General features: G+C 40.1%; 2 non-coding genes and 1 pseudogene across 2 annotated transcripts; all 3 read right to left on the bottom strand.

Annotated features, from left to right (window-relative positions):
- Positions 1-343: 343 nt before the first annotated feature.
- Positions 344-7,727, bottom strand: LOC117149645 (annotated as a pseudogene).
- A 395-nt stretch (positions 7,728-8,122) lies between these two features.
- LOC117149647 lies at positions 8,123-8,301 on the bottom strand. Its single transcript, XR_004460429.1, has one exon. It is a non-coding gene; the product is annotated as a 5.8S ribosomal RNA (ribosomal RNA).
- A 686-nt stretch (positions 8,302-8,987) lies between these two features.
- On the bottom strand, positions 8,988-10,982 carry LOC117149650. The gene has a single exon (XR_004460431.1). It is a non-coding gene; the product is annotated as a small subunit ribosomal RNA (ribosomal RNA).
- Between the last annotated feature and the right edge of the window lie 346 nt (positions 10,983-11,328).

Below are 11,328 nucleotides of genomic sequence, written 5' to 3'. Positions count from 1 at the left end.
TACAATATGAGAGGTCGGCGCAACCATAATATAGTAGTTGATGACGAGGTGTTTGGCAACTTGATACAATTCTTTAAAAAGTCTTTATATTAATTATATGATAGGGACAATATCATATGCGTCACTAAATTGATGACGAGGTGTTTGGCAACGTGACACAAATCATTAAAGTCTTTATATTAATTATATGATAGAGACAATATCATATGCGTCACTAAATTGATGACGAGGTATTTGGCAACTTGATAGAATTCTTTAAAGTCTTTATATCAAAAATTATATGATAGGGACAATATCATATGCGTCACTAAATTGATGACGAGGTGTTACATTCATTTATTTATCGAATCATCAAGCAAAGGATAAGCTTCAGTGGATCGCAGTATGGCAGCTGCTCAACCACTTACAACACCTTGCCTGTTACAAAAGTCGTTTACAATTGATTCTAGGCTTTGTCATTGTATTAAATAATGCTTTTATATGTAACTAGCGCGGCATCAGGTGATCGAAGATCCTCCTAATTTACTATGTTACAAATTACATTGGCATCACATCCATTGTCGTTTATAAAATAAATTATAAACTTTAAATGGTTTAGAAGCCATACAATGCAAATTGCCCCTTATTTATCATTGCAGTCCAGCACGGATACGACCTTAGAGGCGTTCAGGCATAATCCAACGGACGTAGCGTCATACCACTGTTCGCTCGAACAAGTATTGTGCCATTGGTCCGTACCTGCGGTTCCTCTCGTACTACGCAGGAATGCTGTCGCAACAACGTTTTGTCATTAGTAGGGTAAAACTAACCTGTCTCACGACGGTCTAAACCCAGCTCACGTTCCCTTGCATGGGTGAACAATCCAACGCTTGGTGAATTTTGCTTCACAATGATAGGAAGAGCCGACATCGAAGGATCAAAAAGCGACGTCGCTAGGAACGCTTGGCCGCCACAAGCCAGTTATCCCTATGGTAACTTTTCTGACCTCTTGTTACCGCCCCAGTCAAACTCCCTACCTGGCAATGTCCTTGAATTGGATCATACCTGAGTAATTGGAGTTATACCAAATTTTCAAATCAAAAATACATAAATGCATCGTTTTATTAAAGAATTTGTTTGCGATTATATAACAAACTCGTGATACTTTGATCAAGAAGCTTGCATCAAAACCCAATACCATAAGATATAATAAATATATCCGTATAATGGCTAGGAAATGATACACGTTCCATTTAATCAAGTAAGTAAGGAAACAATAAGAGTAGTGGTATTTCATTGACGATACCCAAACGAGGTCTAATATCTCCACTTATTCTACACCTCTTATGTCTCCTTACACTGCCAGATTAGAGTCAAGCTCAAAGGGTCTTCTTTCCCCGCTAATTATTCCAAGCCGTTCCTTGGCTGTGTTTCGCTAGATAGTAGATAGGGACAGTAGGAATCTCGTTAATTCCATTCATGCGCGTCACTAATTAGATGACGAGGCATTTGGCTATTTTTTTTTTTTTTTTTTTTTTGATCGCGGAGGTATGGAAATCTATCGAAAGATACTAGGTCTGTCAACACTTCAGTTTCTAGCATGCACGATTCATTGCTGAACCGAAGTTCCGCAACGCCTACGTACTAAAACCATCCTCATAGCCATTTATATATTACCATTATTTGCGATGTTTATGCCTTTATTGATGTTATGCCAAGACAGCAAGCAAATGTTTTGAACCAAACGTTTTAGCTAAGTCCAATCTCGGGGAAAACCCGCTCAGGTACATGAACTGTTTAAAACAACCGAGACTGCCTCTCATAACCTGGACGCTAATGATATGACTATCATATTTGCTGAGGAGACCCTTCGCTATCAATCTTTTAACGGATTGACCACTCCAGATCCCCCTCCAGTCAGGGTGGCAGAATGGAATTCAATGTCACCTGCGGCTTCGAATCTGCGACGCAATTCAGTTCGTATGTCCGGTCTGTCGTATCTATTGATTTTTGCGCTGGTGCGCATCATCCATAGAGTGTCCGTCTGTCACAATTTGTATGTCGATCACATCAATGTGATTTTGTCGTAGTGCCACCAGGTCCGGTTTATTAAGGCCGGATTCGCACTGCAGACTTGGTTCAACAATGACCGCGCAGCCTCTCTCCTCAAGTCCCCGCTTGATTCGATTTACTACGCAGTTGTGTCTAGCTACGCGCCTCCATGCGATCGGTAACATTTTTGCATTATATGGTTTGTTGTTTCGGGAGCGTCACATCCTGCACGACACTGTCGTTCCAATTCGTGCCTTCCCCTTGTAGTACGAGACTTCGTGGGTAGGGCATTTATCCGCAGACGAATACCGTCTATATATTCCTTTCCTGTTAGTAAACGCGTGGGTTGATTAACCCACCCGTGTTGCGGTCCCAATGGCCCGCTTCACGGAGTCCGCTGCCATCAACTGAGAGGTACAATTTGTTCGCCCAATATTTTTCTATTGCCGGACGCGATAACAATTCATGTTGTTCTGCAAATAATCTATCTCGGGCCCGTTGTTTTTCGGCTTCGAGGAAAGAGCTGGCTACCTCGTTTTGCGTGAGGTGAGGCCATTTAATATTACTCAAACGTCTTAGCCTTAACATTGGAGCTACCCATCTAAGTGATGGAATTCCGAGACCTCCACTTTTTGGGGGTGCGTGAATGAATGCTATCGGCACATCCAGCGGAAGATTTAGCCATCTTCGCACATAGTATCGTATTAGTTTGTCAGTTTTTCGTAGGACGCCTATCGCCACACTCCCAAGGGCTAACTTGTGATAGAGCTGTGGGATAAGGACAGTCCTTAGGGCGAACATCCCTCTGTTGTGGTTTGAGGGGGGCCTTTGTCAATCTTTGTAGCTTTGGACCAATGTCCTCGGCCGGATTGCATCGAACCCTCCCAGTTGCAGTGAAGTTGATGCCTAAGTACTTCCACTCGTCCGTTCGCTTCAATGATGGAATCTCTCTTGAGCCTACGTAAAAGCTCTGTGCCTCTAGCACGGTACACTTCTGTTTCGGCTGGCCCTTAATGCCAACGGTAAAACATTTGTCGGCATTAAGTTTGAGGCCGACGAGAGATAGAAAATCCAACGTTCTGTCCAACAATACTTGAAGTCCCATTCGAGTTTCAGCAAATAGTACCAAATCATCTGCAAACGCGGCCGCGTTAGTAATGGCATTTCCGACTCTAGCACCAATTTCGCTGGGTAGGTTTCTAAGTAACCTGTCCATTACCAAGTTAAATAGAATAGGAGACAAAGGGTCACCCTGCTTCACTCCTCTAGCAGGGACGAATTCCTCTGAACTCCAACCGTCCCCATTGAGACTGGTACCGCCACCCTCGTACGTATTCTGTACGTAGTCAACGAAGCCCTTTGGCGCACCATAAGCACGTAAGGTGTCATATATAGATGCATGCGATAGAGAATCGAATGCCTTGCTTACATCTAAATTTGCGATGTAGCAAGATCTAAAGTGCTTATGGCTATGCCTCAAGACTAAGTCAACTATCGTCGCATTATCGGCACATCCGTCGGTAGGTAAGAAGCCCCGCTGGCGCGGGTCCCAATTGATTGATGAGTTCAACCGGGTTGCCAATATTGCATTTAGCTGTCTTACCAGGACTGAAGGCACCGATATTGGACGAAAGTCTTGCCGGTCGCTTCGCCGTCACCGTCTTCGGGATGAAGACAGTTCTGGCCAGTCGGATAGAGTGTGGTAGATTGCCGCACCATAGAATTAGGTTCATTATTCGTAGCATAATACCTGACGGCACCTCCCTGGCTGTTTTTGGAGTTATCCCGTCAGGCCCCGGAGATGAAGATAATGAGATTCTTGATGCCCTAAGGTCATGCTCCGTAATAGCAGACCATACCCTCTCAAGCGAGTGATCCATTTGTATCACTTCTCCACTGCAAGAGCTTGGGCTAGGCTGAGTCATTACTTCTCTCCAGTAGGGAACCATTACTTCTTGGCTTGGCATTACCGACTCATCAGTTCCATTTAGCAAGGACTTAATGCATCTTCCTTTATGCTTATCCCAGTTACGCTGGGTGACAGCATACTGCTGCCTTCTGCTTTCTCTCCTATTCCGAGGTCTCCGAGGAGGTCTCGTCAGCGTGTGTCGTACACCCTGTGCCGGAAAAATTCCTAGGAGATATAGCGATAAGCATTGGAGAGTGGTTTCCTTTCCCTCGAGCTCTGCCCTGTCAATGATCGTTTGTAGCTCTTGGGCTCTCCATTTGGAATGGCATTCTACGGGGCTATACCCACGCAGTGTCCGCAAAATTTCCCTGTTCGACTGTTCGAAGGGAGTGATTGGAGTTGTTTCTGATGTTGTTACTTGGTGGTTTTGCTCACTTCTACTAGGGCGGCGCCTTATGGTTAGATTAGCAACTTCCGGGACGCGAGCTGATTGCCCTCTTATCTGCTCTATTTTCTCCTTATAATCGCCCCTCTGTCTTAGCTTTTTGATGGCTTCGACGCTGCGGTTTGCAAAATACACCGCTAGTTGCTTGTTTATGTGTTTATGTCCATTTGCTGTGAGCTCAACCTCCTTTCTCGCCATCATCCACTTCTCTTCCTCACTCCACCTTGCCTTTATCTCGACACGTCGACGTTCTTCATCAAGTTCGTCTGGGTGCCGAGATCGCATGTGAACACCGAGTCCTCTCTTGCTGTTAAAGGACCGGCCACATACTGTGCAGGGAACCCTAGATAGAGTAGCCGCTGCGTTTGGTTCATATTGGTCCTCCGGGAAGGTGTCCACGGAGGGTCGGGTCGTCATCAGATTGTGTAAATTCATCCGAGGCTCGTTATTTCTATTTGTAGTTCCAATATGAATAAATTTCCTCTGGGGAACCAACCCATCGGAAAAGTTTTGCCGCTCAAATTAGCTGCTAAACAAGTTTAGCATTACCGGGGACCACCACGAGGAGGTTTTGAGTCGACTTGAGTAAAGGAGAGACTTGTGAGTTACAGAGTAAAATTCCCCTTCCGCACACCATATGATATGACTTACGAATTACAGAAAAATACTCCCCCTCTGCTCGCAATTACCCCAGATCCCCTTAAGAGAGTCATAGTTACTCCCGCCGTTGACCCGCGCTTACTTGAATTTCTTCACTTTGACATTCAGAGCACTGGGCAGAAATCACATTGTGTCAACACCCGCTAGGGCCATCACAATGCTTTGTTTTAATTAGACAGTCGGATTCCCCAAGTCCGTGCCAGTTCTGAATTGATTGTTAATTGATAATCGTTATAATTGATAAGAACTAATTGGTTTAACCCAAATAGTATTCTTAAAAATTTTAGCAAGAAAGTTCCACAATTGGCTACGTAACTAAACTATCCGGGGAACAAGTAACTAACATAAATGCTAGAAACTCTATTTACCCAGAACGAGCACATAAACCATGTTATTGTTTCCCAATCAAGCCCGACTATCTCAATCTTCAGAGCCAATCCTTATCCCGAAGTTACGGATCTAATTTGCCGACTTCCCTTACCTACATTATTCTATCGACTAGAGACTCTTCACCTTGGAGACCAGCTGCGGATATTGGTACGGCCTGTTGAGAAGTTTGCGTGTCCCCACCATAAATTTTCAAGGTCCGAGGAGAAAATATCGACACAACAGTATATGTCATGCTCTTCTAGCCCATCTACCATATCTCTCTGCGAAAGACTTCCATGGTAGTACGGCTATAAAACAGAAAAGAAAACTCTTCCGATATCTCTCGACGGCTTCTTTATGGTCGTTCCTGTTGCCAGGATGAGCACGAGGCCCATATTTAATAACAAACGGATACTCAACAGGTTACGGAATTGGAACCGTATTCCCTTTCGTTCAAAATTATTCAAGTGTATTATATTCGCTTTGTTTATATAGTTAGGCATTTTTGTTTTACTTGAAAATTTTCGGCTTTCGCCTTGAACTTAGGACCGACTAACTCGTGATCAACCACTGTTCACACGAAACCCTTCTCCACTTCAGTCCTCCAAGGTCTCATTCGATTATTTGCTACTACCACCAAGATCTGTACCAATGGCAGCTCCATGCAGGCTTACGCCAAACACTTCTACGCATACCATTGTACCTTCCTACTCACTAAAGTTTCAAAATTTATATCACAAGTAATATAAATCATCTACTTTAGCGGTAATGTATAGGTATACAACTTAAGCGCCATCCATTTTAAGGGCTAGTTGCTTCGGCAGGTGAGTTGTTACACACTCCTTAGCGGATTTCGACTTCCATGATCACCGTCCTGCTGTTTTAAGCAACCAACGCCTTTCATGGTATCTGCATGAGTTGTTAATTTGGGCACCGTAACATTACGTTTGGTTCATCCCACAGCGCCAGTTCTGCTTACCAAAAGTGGCCCACTGGGCACATTATATCATAACCTTGAACTTCATATCAAGAAAGTTAAGGTTCTTACCCATTTAAAGTTTGAGAATAGGTTAAGATCGTTTCGACCCTAAGGCCTCTAATCATTCGCTTTACCAGATAAGATTATTTTATATAATATTAAAATGCACCAGCTATCCTGAGGGAAACTTCGGAAGGAACCAGCTACTAGATGGTTCGATTGGTCTTTCGCCCCTATACTCAATTCTGACAATCGATTTGCACGTCAGAACTGTTTCGGTCTTCCATCAGGGTTTCCCCTGACTTCAACCTGATCAAGTATAGTTCACCATCTTTCGGGTCACAGCATATATGCTCAAGGTACGTTCCAGTTAGAGGCATAAATAATATAAATATACATTATACATAACTATATAGAACGCCCCGGGATTGTGTTAATTAGCTATAAATAGCTAAAAAACTAATCCCATTATTAGTCAAGTTAATTACGCTATTAGGTTTACATCCCAATAACTTGCACATATGTTAGACTCCTTGGTCCGTGTTTCAAGACGGGTCCCGAAGGTATCCTGAATCTTTCGCATTGTTAATCATACAAGAGCATATAATAAACACAAAAATCAATGATAATTATGCCATTATATAATTCCGAAAAATTAACGCTCTGTAATAATATAAATCTATCAGCACTTTATCAAATTAATAACATTTATTCTGTGTTAAAATGCAAGCAATTTAATTGGAATAAACTATAAGTTATATTTTATGATAAATTTGGGATATGCTAATAGATTACAATGTCCTTATATGGAAAAAATGCACATTATTCTTAATAATATTATTTAAATATTACAATTTTAATGATGAATTTTCCATAACGGATATTCAGGTTCATCGGGCTTAACCTCTAAGCAGTTTCACGTACTGTTTAACTCTCTATTCAGAGTTCTTTTCAACTTTCCCTCACGGTACTTGTTTACTATCGGTCTCATGGTTATATTTAGTTTTAGATGGAGTTTACCACCCACTTAGTGCTGCACTATCAAGCAACACGACTCTTTGGAAACATCATCTAGTAATCATTAACGTTATACGGGCCTGGCACCCTCTATGGGTAAATGGCCTCATTTAAGAAGGACTTAAATCATTAATTTCTCATACTAGAATATTGACGCTCCATACACTGCATCTCACATTTGCCATATAGACAAAGTGACTTAGTGCTGAACTGTTTTCTTTTCGCTCGCCGCTACTAAGAAAATCCTTGTTAGTTTCTTTTCCTCCCCTAATTAATATGCTTAAATTCAGGGGGTAGTCCCATATGAGTTGAGGTTGTATATATAACTATTTTTTGCCATAAATTCTTTATATATAAATGATAAAACAATCAATTAAATTCGTTATAAATAGTTCCAATAGTTCTTGTAAGCAAAGTTATTTTTTATCCATTTAACGAACCAACGAAGAATAATAACAAAACCAAGATTTTTCTTTTTCCGAATCATTAATAAGAGACAATTCTAGATGAAAAATATTTCAATTTTTTATGCTAGACATTTCTCAGTATTATTTGATTGAAAAAGAAAATATTTCTCTTCGTTTTTCACATTCAAATGTGAGATAATGTTTTTCATTTCTTTTTTAATATTATGAATAAAATCATTATTTAATCCAATAATATACCATATGCTTATAAAAAATTTATAAACAACTTAATTAGCATAGTCTTACAACCCTCAACCATATGTAGTCCAAGCAGCACTATAAAATTAATTAAAGTACATAACAGCATGGACTGCGATATGCGTTCAAAATGTCGATGTTCATGTGTCCTGCAGTTCACACGATGACGCACAGTTTGCTGCGTTCTTCATCGACCCATGAGCCGAGTGATCCACCGCTTAGAGTTTTATAATTCATTTTTATATAATATCAATATTGTTTTTATTGAAAGAAATTAAAAATACACCATTTTACTGGCATATATCAATTCCTTCAATAAATTTATTTTTATACCTAAAAATAAATGTTGCGATATGTCTTAGTTTCATATAAGCATTATGTATCATAAAAATCTGGTTATGGTTTGCTATTTTGGGTGACACATACTGCAAAATTTATATAAAACATTAACCTGATGGATGACAGGTACAAACATTGTATATTTTAGGTTGTTGCATTAGCCAACGTATGCTCATAACATAGATGAACAATACATATTCGCAACGCGTGTATATTATGGTCCATATACACACACACTTATTTTGAATACCACATTCAAAATTATTTTAATTTTAATTCGACTTCTACTTTCAAATTTTGTTCAGTTTCTTCGATTTCCATTTTCGAGAATTTGTTTTTATAGGAAACGCCATTGTTGTAGTAGGTACTGCCACAAATACGCACAACAACATTAATAATGTTAAAGTCTTTTTATGAGGTTGCCAAGCCCCACATATAAAATAAAAGCCATCTTCATTTTATTTTGACTTTAACTTTTGATTCCGTGGAATCATTTTGTAATATTTTTATTTTGGTAAATTGTATTTATTTGTATTATAACAAATGTTTATTAACGATAAGGATATTATACAATAATGATCCTTCCGCAGGTTCACCTACGGAAACCTTGTTACGACTTTTACTTCCTCTAAATAATCAAGTTCGGTCAACTTTTGCGAAACAACCGTAACACGCAAGGCGTCACAGTGATCACGTCCGGAGACCTCACTAAATAATTCAATCGGTAGTAGCGACGGGCGGTGTGTACAAAGGGCAGGGACGTAATCAATGCGAGTTAATGACTCACACTTACTGGGAATTCCAAGTTCATGTGAACAGTTTCAGTTCACAATCCCAAGCATGAAAGTGGTTCAGCGGTTTACCCGGACCTCTCGGTCTAGGAAATACACGTTGATACTTTCATTGTAGCGCGCGTGCAGCCCAGGACATCTAAGGGCATCACAGACCTGTTATTGCTCAATCTCATTATTGCTAGACGCAATTTGTCCATTTAAGAAGCTAGTGTCCTTATAATGGGACAAACCAACAGGTACGGCTCCACTTACATAAACACATTCAAACACAATAAACATTTTACTGCCACCATGAATGAAGGCTACATAAGCTTCAGCACCATAATCCTGAAGATATCTATTTAATATATTTGAGTCTCGTTCGTTATCGGAATTAACCAGACAAATCACTCCACGAACTAAGAACGGCCATGCACCACCACCCATAGATTCGAGAAAGAGCTATCAATCTGTCTTACACACTTATGTTCGGACCTGGTAAGTTTTCCCGTGTTGAGTCAAATTAAGCCGCAGGCTCCACTCCTGGTGGTGCCCTTCCGTCAATTCCTTTAAGTTTCAGCTTTGCAACCATACTTCCCCCGGAGCCCAAAAGCTTTGGTTTCCCGGGAAGCGACTGAGAGAGCCATAAAAGTAGCTACACCCAATTGCTAGCTGGCATCGTTTATGGTTAGAACTAGGGCGGTATCTGATCGCCTTCGAACCTCTAACTTTCGTTCTTGATTAATGAAAACATCTTTGGCAAATGCTTTCGCTTAAGTTAGTCTTACGACGGTCCAAGAATTTCACCTCTCGCGTCGTAATACTAATGCCCCCAAACTGCTTCTATTAATCATTACCTCTTGATCTGAAAACCAATGAAAGCAGAACAGAGGTCTTATTTCATTATCCCATGCACAGAATATTCAGGCATTTGAAGCCTGCTTTAAGCACTCTAATTTGTTCAAAGTAATAGTACCGGCCCACAATAACACTCGTTTAAGAGCACTAGTGCAGGTTTTTAAATAGGAGGAACATATGAAAAAATACAAGTATTTAATCACATATAAGAACTCCACCGGTAATACGCTTACATACATAAAGGTATAGTACTAACCACAATTGTAAGTTGTACTACCCGTATGAAGCACAAGTTCAACTACGAACGTTTTAACCGCAACAACTTTAATATACGCTATTGGAGCTGGAATTACCGCGGCTGCTGGCACCAGACTTGCCCTCCAATTGGTCCTTGTTAAAGGATTTAAAGTGTACTCATTCCAATTACAGGGCCTCGGATATGAGTCCTGTATTGTTATTTTTCGTCACTACCTCCCCGAGCTGGGAGTGGGTAATTTACGCGCCTGCTGCCTTCCTTAGATGTGGTAGCCGTTTCTCAGGCTCCCTCTCCGGAATCGAACCCTGATTCCCCGTTACCCGTTGCAACCATGGTAGTCCTAGATACTACCATCAAAAGTTGATAGGGCAGACATTTGAAAGATCTGTCGTCGGTACAAGACCATACGATCTGCATGTTATCTAGAGTTCAACCAATATAACGATCTTGCGATCGCTTGGTTTTAGCCTAATAAAAGCACATGTCCCATAAGGTTCATGTTTTAATTGCATGTATTAGCTCTAGAATTACCACAGTTATCCAAGTAACTGTTAACGATCTAAGGAACCATAACTGATATAATGAGCCTTTTGCGGTTTCACTTTTAATTCGTGTGTACTTAGACATGCATGGCTTAATCTTTGAGACAAGCATATAACTACTGGCAGGATCAACCAGAATAATGTTTTTCCTTCATATTCCATTCATATATTTTGAATCGAAATAAGCAATATAATAGATATATAGATATATAGATTTTTCACTTTATATAATTCCATGATTTTTATTATATTGAATAAAATTCAATATTTCGCCTTTGGGTAAAATTTTAAATATATAAGTAAAAAAATCCATTCGATTACGGCCATTTTTATATAGCATTCGTAATCCATATTTTCATTTTTAATTTATACTTGTTTTACCAATATAACAAGAATTTCATCTAATTATTGTAATATATATATTTCTATAATTTTATCTTTTTATACATACATATTTCATTATAAAATATCATTTTATTTCCAAC

Source organism: Drosophila mauritiana, unplaced genomic scaffold (assembly GCF_004382145.1).
Source record: "Drosophila mauritiana strain mau12 unplaced genomic scaffold, ASM438214v1 U_27, whole genome shotgun sequence".
In the NCBI taxonomy this organism is placed as follows: domain Eukaryota; kingdom Metazoa; phylum Arthropoda; class Insecta; order Diptera; family Drosophilidae; genus Drosophila; species Drosophila mauritiana.
This window is presented reverse-complemented; position numbering and strand designations above follow the sequence as displayed.